General features: G+C 45.0%; 1 long non-coding RNA gene and 1 pseudogene across 4 annotated transcripts; one reads left to right on the top strand and one right to left on the bottom strand.

Annotated features, from left to right (window-relative positions):
* Window positions 1–1,252: 1,252 nt before the first annotated feature.
* On the bottom strand, window positions 1,253–7,492 carry LOC123143651 (uncharacterized). 4 transcript variants are annotated; one of them, XR_006470966.1, is made up of 9 exons: window positions 6,958–7,492; window positions 6,572–6,656; window positions 6,350–6,411; window positions 4,928–5,012; window positions 4,706–4,767; window positions 2,984–3,573; window positions 2,312–2,374; window positions 2,155–2,222; window positions 1,259–1,748 (listed from the first exon to the last, which is right to left on the bottom strand). It is a non-coding gene; the product is annotated as an uncharacterized lncRNA (long non-coding RNA). The 4 variants fall into 4 exon arrangements; XR_006470965.1 differs by having other exon boundaries at window positions 1,253–1,748; window positions 2,984–4,767; XR_006470967.1 differs by lacking the exons at window positions 6,350–6,411; window positions 6,572–6,656; window positions 6,958–7,492 and adding an exon at window positions 5,309–6,303 and having other exon boundaries at window positions 1,261–1,748.
* A 782-nt stretch (window positions 7,493–8,274) lies between these two features.
* LOC123141136 (putative leucine-rich repeat receptor-like protein kinase At2g19210) lies at window positions 8,275–14,019 on the top strand (annotated as a pseudogene).
* The last annotated feature ends 1,287 nt before the right edge of the window (window positions 14,020–15,306 follow it).

The raw sequence follows: 15,306 nt of genomic DNA, 5'->3' as shown, positions 1-15,306 counted from the left end.
GCTGACTCGGCCAAGTCAGTAAATACGTACACGAAATCGTACAAATGGACTAAAATGAACCCCTTGCGCAAGTATTTGGACCGTAGTTAAGGTATTTTGATATAGTGGCACCAAACTGTCACCCGGCTCAAGTTTAGTGACGTACAATGAATTTGTCTTATCCAAATACTTGGATCCATCTCTTTTGAATGTAAAATAAGGGATGCAACACGGGGACCAGGAGGTCACAATTCTACTGCTAGACTCGTCCAAGCATGATTAAATTTGAAGTCCTGATAAGATCAGTTCCTTAGTACAGATGTACTAGATAGGAAGTGCGGCTTGCCGCACCCCACCCGCCCAGCCACATCCAACCTGGTATGCGACATTTTTTATTCCATACGTTTATAAGATGAAAGGCAATAGTGTAACGATTCAGTATGTTACAGCAAAAGTGCAAGGTTCAGTAGGTCACGACAATTTCTTTACAATATATATTACACAAGGCAACAAAAAAGGGAATAACTATGCATAGTTTCTATAGGCAAAGTGTATAAGAACATGTGTTACACAGAATTTTTATTGTCTAACATTTTTGCAGTTGCACAGGTCACATGTTACAGATAGATAAGGTGCACACATGATAGAACAAAAAAAACTAATGAGCACACAAGCCTTTGTTTTCTCCCTAACAAATTGACTGCTTTACTTGCGATGATAGCATGCAGAACTTTGTGTTTGTTGATGGTGGAACTTGCACAAGTAACTCCACACTTAGTCCGACAAAATGATGGCGGCTTCCATGTATCCATGGAGCCGCTGAGAAGCACAAAGAATGAAAACAGGAGTAAAACTGGAGATGTCATGAACATAAATTTGTCAAAAGTGCAGGATCAATGCACAATATTTATCAAACTGAAACGTGCTAATTGGTTTGGAAGTACAACATTCACTTGATTTTATGTGTAAAAAAGGAGTGCTTACATGATTAATGGTGGATGTAAGTGTGAAGGAGGCAATGTAACTACAATCATCTATGATGATGCCTTCACAACAATAAAAATACTCAGCAAGGCCTGGAGACTCACATAAGGGCATAATCTCCATAAAAAACTTGATTTTCAGTCGGAAGCGTCAAAAACTCATATCAATGCATAATATAGCAATAGTGGTTTAGTGTAAAGCAACAATTTAGGGGCAAGCACAATATAGATATGATTCAATACAAAGTACTCCCTCCGTCCCAAAATAAGCGTCTCCCTAAGATTTTAAATTGGGTTAACCGGTTAAGCATCTTTTAAGTTGAATGATAGTATGATGCCAAACAGAACATGTTTGTTAGAATGCATATTGAATAATACAAACTGAATTTCAACTTGGACCATCCGATGTTAACACATATAATATTTTTCGACTTGCAATATAACTGTACCACACCACAAGTGTTTTTTGATTTGGATATACATGGGACCAAAAAATGTAACTAAATTGCAACATGATATGACAGCTACCACAACCAAAAAGAGAGCACGGGCATGCTCATGTTTAAATTGGAAAGAGAGAAAGAACAAAAAAAATTGACTGCGCCTATAACAAAGAGGGAACAGAAGAGAGGAGGAAGAGGGGTAAGGGGCCTTCCATGGCGTCAGCTTTAGCCGGGGAGGGCCCGGGCAGACAGGCGAATCATGAGAAGGAGGCTCCTCTCTACCGGTGGAGAAGGAGCAGACCTCGAGAACCCTTCCTTAGTTCCTTTTGCTTTTGACGTCGTCCTGGTACAGATCAGACATAATTTAAATTCCCTTGCATAGAAATGCATCAGGTTCAATCTACTTGAATGAGGAAAAGTACAGGTGCTATAGTACACAGCAGCCTTGATAGCCCTTGTGTAGAAAAAAGAAAGTCTGCCATCTTCCAACAAAATATAAATTGCAATCCTACAGTTTTGACATGTGCATCGACATTAATGTTTGACTTAACCAAGTAGCAGCGCTACCCTTTCGACGCAGGTCCATTTATTTGATTTTTTGGAACAGTTTCGACACACTGCATGAATATTTCACATCACTATGCTAGTTGAATCGTGGAGTTGATGTCAATCAACATAAGTGTTGTATATCAAAGTAAGTAAGCTGGCCATTAATAAAGCATGGAGCTAAAGTAGATCAAGTGGGCTACCTTAACGCCTTCTTGATTCCAACAGATCCTGTATCCATTTTGAGGCCATTAAGTAATGAATCAAACTCCTACAGTTATAGCGCAGCGTCAATCATAAAACATGTAGACGCGGTATTTTAGTAAGTGCCAAATCATGATTCTTTATAGCTGCAAGTACCTCCAGCCAGCAAGCATGCGCGCAGCCAAATCATGAATCTTTATCATCTGTACTTGCCAAAATCTGCGAAACAAGGATGTTTTCAGTTAATTGAAGCTAGATATGGCATGCATCTTGAACGACTACCACACATACCATGCATCAAAGTATTAGTATGAAACTGATCATCAACTTGGTCCGATTCCTTGGAAATCCTTTGAACGGCATATATATACTAAGAAAAAGCAACAAGTTTTACAATTCATTTTTCATCATCCGTGTAAAACGCGAGATGCATGCCAAGGAAGCCCAACAGCTAGCTAGTTTATACCAACAAAAATAAATCCTTGAGATGTAGGAATCAGGCTATTGAGTAGTTGGAAAAATCCATGAATGATGGATCCACAAACACTTGCAAGAGATTCTTTTCCTGATGGTCTCTTCAAGAGAGATTAACTTCACATCACCAGTGACATGTAATGTGGTATGTTCAACTACGTAGTAAGTATATAAGTGGTATTTTCTGTTGGAAATTTATCAGTCACTGCTTCATGTAGATTAACTTGAGTTTACTTGAATCAAAAAGTGATTTAATGAATCATAAAGAGGAAACTAAACATCCAAACCAGTTTCGGTCAATCAGGGGATGTACATGTAGATTTGGGGGGTAGGAGGGGCAGGCGGGTAGCTCACCACGTACGCTGCTCGTAATCCCCATCACGTGCAGCCGTGCAGGAGAGGAGGCAGGGGCTGACCGTCCTTGCTCCTCTGGCCGCTCTCCCTGGCTACAGTCCACTCCTGGGAGAAAAGAAACACATGTGGGGCAGGCGCTTGGTGGTGGAGAAGCAGCCAGAGGTGGACCAGCCGCGGATGTGCTGCCATGGTCGCTAGGACCTCTTTGCTGCACCTCCTGCAGACTTCTGGCGATGCCCTCGAGTCTACCGTGTCTATGCCGGCGACGCCCTCGGTAGACTCGTGTCGAGTGCTTTTTTACCCAACCTGAAAAAAGAACATACCTAGCGGTGGCCTGGTTACACATTTCGTTTCACGCGGCCACGACAACCCCTGCCTTTCGCAATAAAATCGATGGCCAGAGCACCGTATCCCTTTCCCTTTTTCCAGTCTCAGCCTTTTCTGTTAGTATCTCTCATCATCGGCTAGTCTGCTTCGCCACCTCCTGCAGACTTCTGGCGATGCCCTCGAGTCTACCGTGTCTATGCCGGCGACGCCCTCGGTAGACTCGTGTCGAGTGCTTTTTTACCCAACCTGAAAAAAGAACATACCTAGGGGTGGCCTGGTTACACATTTTGTTTGGAATGGTGGGGCAACATCTATCAGCATGAAAAATTAATTATCAGCATTCTATCGTATGAAAGTAGGACCAATCGGAACATAATAAACCACATCTGAAGCTTAAAACTTTATACTTCCAAAGGAAAATTAACTCTTGGTAAAAGAGCAACACTCAATGGAGTAGGACCATTAAGCAAGCAAAACTATAGAGGCAAGCATGATGCAAAACTAAACCCCATGGTTACATAGCATGACATTTTGAATATTAATCAACTATACGTACACACTAAAATTGTGCCAATTGATTCCCTCAATGATGATAACAGGATATGCACATATTTTAGAAATTAAGTAATTCCTTAATATTCAGAACATCAAATATTCAGAAACCATATAGGAATCCAATGAAAATTAAGAACTATGACTGTGACCAGAGACGCATTTTTAGGATGGTACGGAACACCGATATATTGACTCAAATTAGCATTACTACTATAAAAGATAGCCATAATTCAAGAAAAAAACTTCAGACATCCAAATATACTTCAAAAAAAGAAACATAACATCCGTTGCGAGTGACCAGAAGAGAAAGACCGTGATATTTTAGTCGAGGAAGACCACTTAATAAAAAAGCTTGACATCTTAAGATCAATATCAGTGCAATTTGAGTAGAGCATTAACACCTAATCAAGTAATGGCCATTTATTAGCAACACCCTCTGCACCTAGCAACTACACAGTCATCAAGCTGCAGTGGCTATGGTAGGATTGTCATATGGTCCAAGTATGAATACCTGATCACATAATGGGCTTTTATTAACATGGCGTAACCTAAGGAATGCATGAACTCAAGAAATAAATAAATAAACACAGAAAGCTCATAAGTTCAAGCAGAGGATGCATTTCCCTTCCGGTAAAACATATCAAGAGGCAATATGAATGATTGAAAGGACCTGCAAAATTTAAATGGAAGCACACCTTGGAAGATAGTAAAGTAGTGCCAGTAAAAAAATTGTAGCTTTTCACGGAAAAGGAATAAGATTCACATCTACTGGATATCAGATGGGAACAAAATGGAGGAAAATAGCATATATTTGATTGGGGGGGGGGGATTCTTACTAACCTGAAGCCTAAATAATTGCCAGCCACCACAAATCAATTAGATACCAAATTCATATTAATGACCTGTAAGAATAGAATGGAGGAAATCAAATACCAAAATTGGATTGTTGACCTACATGCAAGAAAAAAACTGGAGGCAATCAAATAACAAAACTGAAGTTGATTTCGATAATGTCACTAAATAAGTAAGTACTGACTGAAAAGAACAAAAAGTAGAAATTACCGGTAGCAGCAGTATTATGTTGTAATGATTGGTTGCTTCAAGAAACCATCTCAGTCTGCACTTTGCACAAAACAGAGAACCCCACCTACATCAAACAATTATTCTGCAATGTTAAACCATGCCCAAGCACATGCTCGATGGCTAAATTTCCAAGTAACACATACATGGCAGCAAAATTCAAGAAAAATGAACTATGCTCAATATCATAGGTAAATGTTTCAATGAAAAGAAGATCCCCTGCAGGCATCTAATTATCATGGCACTGGCACTTTGCAAGAGATGGCAAATTCAGTCAAGTGGCTTTCAGGCCACTTCCATTCTCAAAATAAGAGGGAATCGAGTGCCATGAGAGAGAGGGGGGTGGGGGAGGGAGATGTGAACCTGGACGAAGTGGAGCAGCGTGGATCTCGAATCAAAGAGGACAGGCAACAGTGGTGGTCCTGCTACTCCTGGTGGCCGGTGGTGGACGGAGTGTGTGGTCCTCGCCGTTTCCAGCGGGTGTGTGCCCGGGAGGTCGTCGGAGAGGGTGCGCATGGATCCGCCGTTCAGCGGGCGGCGCCGCCGAGCGGACCTTGACCCGCCACCCCCCTGCGCGCACTCCTCCTGCGGCGGCGAGAGAGTGAGTGGAGGAGACCTCTACCATCTTTGCGGCCGACACACCTCCTGTTGGGTCGTGAGGTACGGCGACGGCGCCACGGGCAGCTCGGCCACCTCGTCGTCTCCGTGGCCCGCGCTGCTCCTCCCCTGCCCGGTCCCGATGGGGAGGAGAAAGGAGGCACACAAGAGAGGTTGTGGCTTGGGGTGCAAAAAGGGGGGACGAAGGAGGAAGAACGCCGGAGTGCGCTGCGCTCTCATGTCGACGGCGGCGCGAGAGAGATGCGAGGGAGAGAGAGACGGGGGAGGAGAGAGAGATGACCTAGGTCTCTTGCGATTGGGATGAAGCAACGAATTGGGGGAAACCACGTGGCAAGGGGCTACATGAAATCCCATAAATGCCCTCAGCGGGGAACCGAAATTTCAGGCGGTGGCACGACCCCTGCGCCCATTTACGCAAGCACATGCCAGACCAACTTCCACTGTCGCTGACAGCCGCGGCCCACCAGGGATGAACCCCACAGGCCAGCGAGGCAAGACCGTAATTCCGGAGTAAGAAAAGTCGGTAAGAAAAATCGAATGAGACCTACTATTCATTGTCAGTGTTGTTTCTTGATCCGACGGCCGATATCATCTGAGGGCGAGATCGAACGGTCTAGAACAGATCTAAAAACTGATCGACGGCCAGGAATCTCGAGCGGTGAGGAGGCTGGGTGGCTCCCTGAATACCTATTCCGTGATTCACATCCACTACATGGATCCACCTTTACCTCATGAAAAACCATCAATTAATCCACATAAATTGTTATTCATGTTATTCTTACTGACCTGAAGCCTAAATAATTGCCAGCCACCACAAATCAATTAGATACCAAATTCATATTAATGACCTGTAAGAATAGAATGGAGGAAATCAAATACCAAAATTGGATTGTTGACCTACATGCAAGAAAAAAACTGGAGGCAATCAAATAACAAAACTGAAGTTGATTTCGATAATGTCACTAAATAAGTAAGTACTGACTGAAAAGAACAAAAAGTAGAAATTACCGGTAGCAGCAGTATTATGTTGTAATGATTGGTTGCTTCAAGAAACCATCTCAGTCTGCACTTTGCACAAAACAGAGAACCCCACCTACATCAAACAATTATTCTGCAATGTTAAACCATGCCCAAGCACATGCTCGATGGCTAAATTTCCAAGTAACACATACATGGCAGCAAAATTCAAGAAAAAGTGAACTATGCTCAATATCATAGGTAAATGTTTCAATGAAAAGAAGATCCCCTGCAGGCATCTAATTATCATGGCACTGGCACTTTGCAAGAGATGGCAAATTCAGTCAAGTGGCTTTCAGGCCACTTCCATTCTCAAAATAAGAGGGAATCGAGTGCCGTGAGAGAGAGAGAGAGGGGTGGGGGAGGGAGATGTGAACCTGGACGAAGTGGAGCAGCGTGGATCTCGAATCAAAGAGGACAGGAAACAGTGGTGGTCCTGCTACTCCTGGTGGCCGGTGGTGGACGGAGTGTGTGGTCCTCGCCGTTTCCAGCGGGTGCGTGCCCGGGAGGTCGTCGGAGAGGGTGCGCATGGATCCGCCGTTCAGCGGGCGCCGCCGCCGAGCGGACCTTGACCCGCCACCCCCTGCGCGCACTCCTCCTGCGGCGGCGAGAGAGTGAGTGGAGGAGACCTCTACCATCTTTGCGGCCGACACACCTCCTGTTGGGTCGTGAGGTACGGCGACGGCGCCACGGGCAGCTCGGCCACCTCGTCGTCTCCGTGGCCCGCGCTGCTCCTCCCCTGCCTGGTCCCGATGGGGAGGAGAAAGGAGGCACACAAGAGAGGTTGTGGCTTGGGGTGCAAAAAGGGGGGACGAAGGAGGAAGAACGCCGGAGTGCGCTGCGCTCTCATGTCGACGGCGGCGCGAGAGAGATGCGAGGGAGAGAGAGACGGGGGAGGAGAGAGAGATGACCTAGGTCTCTTGCGATTGGGGATGAAGCAACGAATTGGGGGAAACCGCGTGGCAAGGGGCTACATGAAATCCCATAAATGCCCTCAGCGGGGAACCGAAATTTCAGGCGGTGGCACGACCCCTGCGCCCATTTACGCAAGCACATGCCAGACCAACTTCCACTGTCGCTGACAGCCGCGGCCCACCAGGGATGAACCCCACAGGCCAGCGAGGCAAGACCATAATTCCGGAGTAAGAAAAGTCAGTAAGAAAAATCGAATGAGACCTACTATTCATTGTCAGTGCCGTTTCTTGATCCGACGGCCGATATCATCTGAGGGCGAGATCGAACGGTCCAGAACAGATCTGAAAACTGATCGACGGCCAGGAATCTCGAGCGGTGAGGAGGCTGGGTGGCTCCCTGAATACCTATTCCGTGATTCACATCCACTACATGGATCCACCTTTACCTCATGAAAAACCATCAATTAATCCACATAAATTGTTATTCATGTTATACTTCGCTCAGATAAGTAATCATGGCAATCTCAGTCTTGAAAATATCCCCTAGTGGAAATAATAAAATGTTATTATGTTATCCCCAACGGAGCAATGCTACATCTACAAAAGATTACTTTTTTTTCTTTTCAAACAAGCTGATGTGAAGAATTATGATTGGTAGTAACTAATAAGGGAATGGAGGAGCCCACCCTAGTTAGATTCAGAGAAAGAGAGGATTAGTTTGGAGAGTTAAGTAGGAGTAAAATGTTTATAAGTTTATCTCCAAAAGGCTCCTCTCACTCCTCTCCCAGCGTTTTGCTTCTCCCGAGTTGTGGCCGCCTCTCCTCCCCGCTCAGTCCACCTGATTTCTCTCGCCTCCACCACTCCTCCGCCTCTCCCCTCCCGATCTGCGGTTGGTCAAGGATACCAACGACTCGCCAGTCTGTTTCCGCTGAGGAAAGATGTTGTGGAGGCTGAGGATGTGGTGCGCCCCCGTTCTGAGGATGTGAGGGAGCCACTGTACCGCCGGGCGCCGCCCTCGCAGGTGATCCCGTCCACGAGCACCCATCCCTCCTCTGAAATCGGCACCCAGCGGCCGAGCCACAGCGGACGACGAGACGGACTGACGCGGTTGCCGATGTGCCCTTCGTGTCGTTCAACTAGGCGCGCCTCCTCGGCAGACCGGTGAGGAAGCTCCGCCACCCCCTTCTTGCTAAGCGCAGGACGCCGGTCGCCCGGCCAACTCCGTCCTTCCTGTGTTTGTCGTGGAGGTGCACGCAGACCATGCATGGGGGGCGGCCATGCACGTGACGGTGGCCGGCGGGCGGGCACGTACGGCTACCTTGATCATGTTGCCTTCAAAGTGTTTGCTGAAATGCTTTTCTCCTCAATTTTCAATTTCCTCTCAGGAACATACATGGCCGCGCGCGTGTGGCCTTCGCTGCCGCCAGCCTCCTCTTGTTCGAGTCCATGCCATAAACCTCCTGTCTCCACCCCACCGAGGCCGGCCCTCGTGCTGCACACAGGCGGCGTCTCGTAGGTACACACTCGGCCTCTGTTTCTCTATGCGATGGTCTGCGGTGGTGGATGTTGGCGATGGTGTGGTGTCCCCAGTGAGATACTGTTGGCGGCCTACTCTACTCTCCTGAGAAGATACTCGATGGTGGACTGCAGCAGCAAATGAACAAAGTCGACGGGTAATGTATATTTCATCTAAGTCATGTATGTACCAGGTTTTATATTCTTGTGTGTTCACACTTCACATTAGTTGCTATCTTGCCTTGCACTTGACTTAATCATACGAGGTTGCATATTCTTTTAAGTTTTTATTCCATTATTTGGACGCATTATGATTTGAATCCAATATACGTTGTAGATTTTGTTTTGTCCATTAAGACTGAAAAAACACCCATATGGACGATCACTACATATTTTAGTCTGGCAGGACAGTATGGGAGAGTAATCACAAACAAGTTGTCATTGCGAAGGTTGATATTTTGAGATGTTTAGGTTCTCTTTCGTTGGAAATCACATCAAGATAAATATCAGTGTATATTATCTTCAGTTTGATGTGTATAGATTGCTGCTTCCCGCTGATTATCAATAAACGAACATCTAATTTAGAGACAGATTTGGACCTTCCTCTGGCCTGATGGTGAACTACACCAAGAGTGTTGCTGCCGTGCTAAATGGCGCCGCCGCTACGGTGTCTGCTGCACCATCTCGCTAAAGCTTGGGCCGAGTGTGGCATCCTGCTTTCTTCTACCCCATCGCGTGCAAAAGTAACAACAACCATAGCTGTCCCATAACCATACCCTTTACCGCCCCATCAACTCACTAGTTGTGTCCCTCTTCGCCAGACCAACGTCGATGAGTAGGTGTTTATGTTGTGGCCCATGCAGCACATGAAAGTCATGTCACACTTATCCGACATTGTTACAACTCGGCAGACTGGTGGAGCTGGGGAGACTTTGGTCCCGTAAAATATAGCAATGACAGGGCTCCGACGAGCCAGCGATGGCAATGTAGGTGCTCCCACTTTTGGTTGTAATGTTTTTTTTTCAATGTTGCATATGTTGTGTTTAAAAAGTTGCGAGCTCGTGTACGTTTGATTGCAAGACACCTGTGACATGTCACAATGATTTTGGGCATCTGCTGCATTTTTTGTGTTTATGTTGAAATTTTGATTTCACATTTTTTTTAGCTTGATTTCATATTGTTGCAGATTTTGGCTTCTATGCGGAAAATGTCGGGGTGATTTCTCTTACTTATTTGTTGCAACCAATGGAGATCTATTGCATATAATATTTCTGCATGGATGTGTCTGAGATGTCGCAACTTTTTTCGTACACAAGAAGAATGTTGCAACGTTGTTGCATACGTAGAAATAAAATATTGCAGATGGATATTTGCTCTCATAGCGATGAATGTACACACACGAGAAGCAACATTTTAAGTTGAATTGGAGGGTGGGGAGCAGCCGATCAGGCACACCCCCTGCCTGACCGACGTTTAGCGTCTCCCTCATAAGAGTTAACCTCCTTGATATCCCATCTTGGGAATTTTATGACATACAGTAAGTTAACTGCGACCTCGTGGTCTGTTACATTACCGTTTCAACCAATTGTTTACCTCCGCAAATCACGAACAAGCATTTTCCATCTCCTGCTACAGAGAAAAAGTCAGGAAAAACGATTGAGGGTTAGATAGAGGCGACAACTTCAAAAGAAGAGGTGTTCAGCTACTGTAAAGAAGACAGCTTCAAAAGAAGAGTCTTTCGCCCCAGCAAGCACGTTGACAAGTTCAAAGTCAAGTGGAAACCACAAAGAGGCGTTAAGCCTAGAACAGGGCCCACTCGTCAATGACTTGATCACTGCATTTGCCCCGGCTCGATCGGGCGTTGACGCATGGCGCCGTGCAAGTTGTAAACTTATTAAGTATGACGACGTGGTGCTGCTCATTAGCCAGCTAATGTGAGAACTAATGAATTACCACTTTCATAATTAAGTACTCGTTCAATGTTGATTGTTAATTTGTTTTATTTAAGATGGCTAACCGCTCATGCCGAGAGGTTTAATTACTTGTTCAATGTCAACGCGTACTAATGATGTGTGTTGTACTCCTACATATAGGCATGGAACCGCACCTGGCGTTAAAACATACTCATCGTGCTCAATCCATGCATTAGCTTCTTGCACGTCGACGGCGAGAACAATGGCGGCAATGCGGTGGTTGCCATTTCTCTGCCTCGCGGTTGCTGCCGCTGGCAGCATGCTACATCAAGCTCGTGCCCAGGCTGACAGCAAAGGTATGCTCAATACTTGTGGTCTGTTTCGCATGCGCGCACAAGATACATTTTTGTAGTTTGCCTGTTCGATCATTGTTGCAGGGCCTGGTCTGTATTTTACAGCAACATTTTATTCTTACCTTTTCTTGTGGGCCTATACATTTCTGGTGAATATTGGTCTGTTTCTTTCTTGTCATGGTCTTTTCGCTGGTAGTGCTAGCTAGAAAGATTTTAATGTGTACTTCTGCATCGCACCGCAGGTTTCATAAGCATAGACTGCGGATATGCGGGGGAGATGTACATAGAAAGCGATACTAGGCAACAGCTGCAGTTCGCCCCGGATGTCGGCTTCACCACTGCTGGCTCCAACCACGACATCTCCGTCGAGTACATGAGCACGGTGGCCTTTAAGCTATTCAAGACGGTGCGCAGCTTCCCCGATGGTAAGCGTAACTGCTACAAGATCCGGTCCCTGGTGCCCGGGCTCAAGTACCTCATCCGCGCGTGGTTCTTGTATGGCAACTACGACGGCCTTAACACAACACCCATCTTTGACCTCTACATCGGCGCCAACTTCTGGACGACCATGAACATGTCACGGGCGGCACCGGACCAGTTTTTATTCGCGGAGGCCATGGTGGTCGTGCCGAACGACTACGTGCATGTCTGCCTGGTGAACACCGGCGCCGGGACGCCGTTCATCACGGGGCTGGAGCTCAGGCCGCTTAAGAGCATGCTCTATCCAGATGCGAGCGCGAAGCAGGGCCTGAACCTGCACAGCAGGTTTGACCTCGGCACAGGGAGCAAAACACGTGTGATAAGGTGAGTGTATGCGCGTCTCTACGTCTAATGTTTTTAGAAAGAAAATCCGTAAGAGTTTTATTCCTCTAATTAGTTTGGTTTCTGTTTTGGGTGTGGATATGTCTCAGTTGATTGAGACTTTGTCCAAGTCTCGGTCGAGTGCTATAACATGTAAGTAAGAAAAAAGAAAAAAATGCATAAATTTTAATGTAAGATCTTACAAATGTAGCATCGATAGAGGCACAACCAAGTCTCAATCAACTAAGATTTAGCAAGACTGTTCTGTATTTTTGCTTCATGGAGCACCACTAACCACATAACACAATTGATATGGATTGTGCAGATACCCTGATGACCCACATGACCGAATATGGAGACCAGTGGATACCACAGCGGAATAACCCAGCATCACAACGTTTAGAAGGGTGCAGAACCCAAACGATGACCCTTTCCAGGTGCCAACGGAGGTAATGGACTCAGCGATTACTGCCCGGAACGCCTCCGCGCTCATAGAGATCATCATGCACCCTCAGCCTGAGCCCAACAATCCATCGCCCGGGTACATCGCTATCCTGCACATCGCGGAGCTGCGCATTCTCAGAGGCAATGCCGTGCGCCAGTTCTACGTCAACCTCAACGGCAAGCAATGGTCCTCAGATGCTATCACACCGAAATACCTCTCCAGTGGTGCCATCTACGGTCCCATTGTTCCCGACCAACAAGGCACCATTAGCATCTCCCTCGAACCCACCGCCGGCTCGACGCTGCTGCCGATTCTCAATGCCTTCGAGATCTTCTCCATCATGCCCACCACTAAGGTCGACACCGAGTCCGAGGATGGTACACCCTCGCCCACTCCCATCACTAACGCCGGGTCCAAGGATGGGGCAACCACTCCAGTCACTAACTCCAGCTCCGAGTCCCAGGGTATGCTCACTGCACGATCTAAAATATATGCCCCTTCAGCCTCAAAATATAATGTGTATTAGATATTTTTGAAGTCAAATTTTGTGAGCTTTGACCTACTTTATAAAATTATCAACACCTACAAGCCCAAGTCAATACCATTAGATACATCTTAAAATATTCTCCGCAAATCATCATAAAATATGTTTTTATATGGTATATACTAAGATAATTTTTTTAATAAAATTGCTCAAAGTTTGTGAAGGTTGATTTAAAAAAAACAATCCGCTTATGGAGCAACATTTTAACAGACTTGTACACGGTATCCAACATGCAACTTTGATTGATATTTTTCTACTACCAAACATGTATGTTAACATTTACGAACGACATATGTTTTGAAACTATTTGTGACAGAAAATATAGTTACACAAATATCTATCTAATAAATCTAAATCATTTTAAAGGAGTTAAATCTGATTAAGCGTCATGTACTTTTGGAAAGGGGTAATAGGTTATAACATATTTTCCATCGTTTTCAGGCGTTTGCATTGGTGGCAGTTCATGCAAGAAGAGCAATAAGCTAGTCCTCTACATAGCCGTCCCTATAGCTGGGTTTGTGGTGGTAGTATCGGCGGCAGTACTAATCTTTTGCTTGCTAAGACGGAAGAAGCAAGGTGAGCACAACAATCTGTTTCGTTCCATTTCTGCTTATGTGAATGCTAATGCCGCTCATCGCCTGCGCAGGATCAAGATGAACTCTGTAAAACTGCAACGTCAAATGAGCAGCACTACGGTTGGGGTGAGAAGGATTTCAAGAGGATTCCAACAATGACCGCTTGTCCTACTGTACGACGAACACTTATTCGTTCCACGTGATACTGTCATTTCTTCGCCTTTGTACTGATGTGTGTTGTTGAGTATTTCAAGTATTGTAAGTTTTCTAAGGAAATACGTACCTCTCCTCCAACCAGGTTATTGAAGAATTTTAAGTGCAAATGTACAGTCATTCAGACTTTTAATGTGTTGTTTAAATATTGAGATGTTTTATTTTCTTTACTTGTCTAAATTTGTCACGGTTCAATGTCGTTAGTCAAAAATTGACTTCATTGTACATCATTTGTTGTTTTTTTTTTTGGTATTTATAGTGTTGTGATCTTAAGTTTTTAGAGCTTGAGCATGTGTTCGTATGCTGATGTTATCTTAGATTTGCCATTGTAGTAGGAGGGGGGTCAAGTTAGATTTTCTCTGGCATTGATGCCTCAGGTAGCATCGAGCCAAGAGTCTCACAGCATGAAAAGAAACAAGCAAAATATTATTTCCTCACTGTATTTGTCTATTTGCAAATTCTGTTTTGGGGGACATTACACATTGTTATTAGCTATATTAATGTCCCCAAAAACAATTTGTAATGTCTCCTTTGGATTTTGAGAGAGGTACTACACATTGCAATATTAATCTTTGCTAAAGTAGACATGATGTGGAGTGTCAATCTTTGGCACCTTGTTGGTGCCACACATAGCTCATGCTCTTAGTGGCATTCCAATTGCGTTGCGCTCTGTGAAACCAATGATAGTCAATTATTGTGTTGGCTGCTTAAGAAAATGGTAATCCTGCAGGGGACTACGCGAAAATGCTTTATTGTGTAATCTGCGACGGAAACGACCTTGGCCCAACACTATTGGGTGGTCTTTTTTCAAAAGGACAATATATACATTAATATTAAGTTGGTATCATGTACCTCCGGTCTATGCAAACATAATGTCAAGAGTTGGTCAAAATATTGAGGATGCACATAGTTAAATTATTACAAAGGAAAAAAAAACATGACCTCCAACGACATGCAACAACAAAAACTCAAAACACCCATACTATGAGAAATGCTCTTCAAAAGCGAAGCTTCCATGAAGGGAACAATGCACGAGTGTCATCGTCATCAAAACCAACCAGTAAGACATGATCATGGGTTTTCCCTCTGAAGAGCAAGTTTGTGTAATCTCCATGAAATTCCATCACCAATAGAACATCGCACAACCATTGCCATTGGTGGGGATCAAAACTGGAGTTTTCACCATGGAGCTCAAGAGTGGTACTCAATGAATATGACCAAACCGAGTCATCTTGTGTTGTCGTGCCCACATGCTGAGCTAGCACACCATATTTCACAACCTTGACACGCTGAACATGAACCGAACACCCACACACCTTGTTATGCGCCTTCTGAGACCACTCGGATCCACATGACACGTCAGATTTCTGTAGTTAAAAGAGGACCAAAGTATGAAGGTCTACGTTCCAAGGCAAGCCAAGCCAATGAATAATAGGATATGGCCATAGTAGCA

Source organism: Triticum aestivum, chromosome 6D (genome assembly GCF_018294505.1).
Source record: "Triticum aestivum cultivar Chinese Spring chromosome 6D, IWGSC CS RefSeq v2.1, whole genome shotgun sequence".
Taxonomy (NCBI): Eukaryota; Viridiplantae; Streptophyta; class Magnoliopsida; order Poales; family Poaceae; genus Triticum; species Triticum aestivum.
This window is presented reverse-complemented; position numbering and strand designations above follow the sequence as displayed.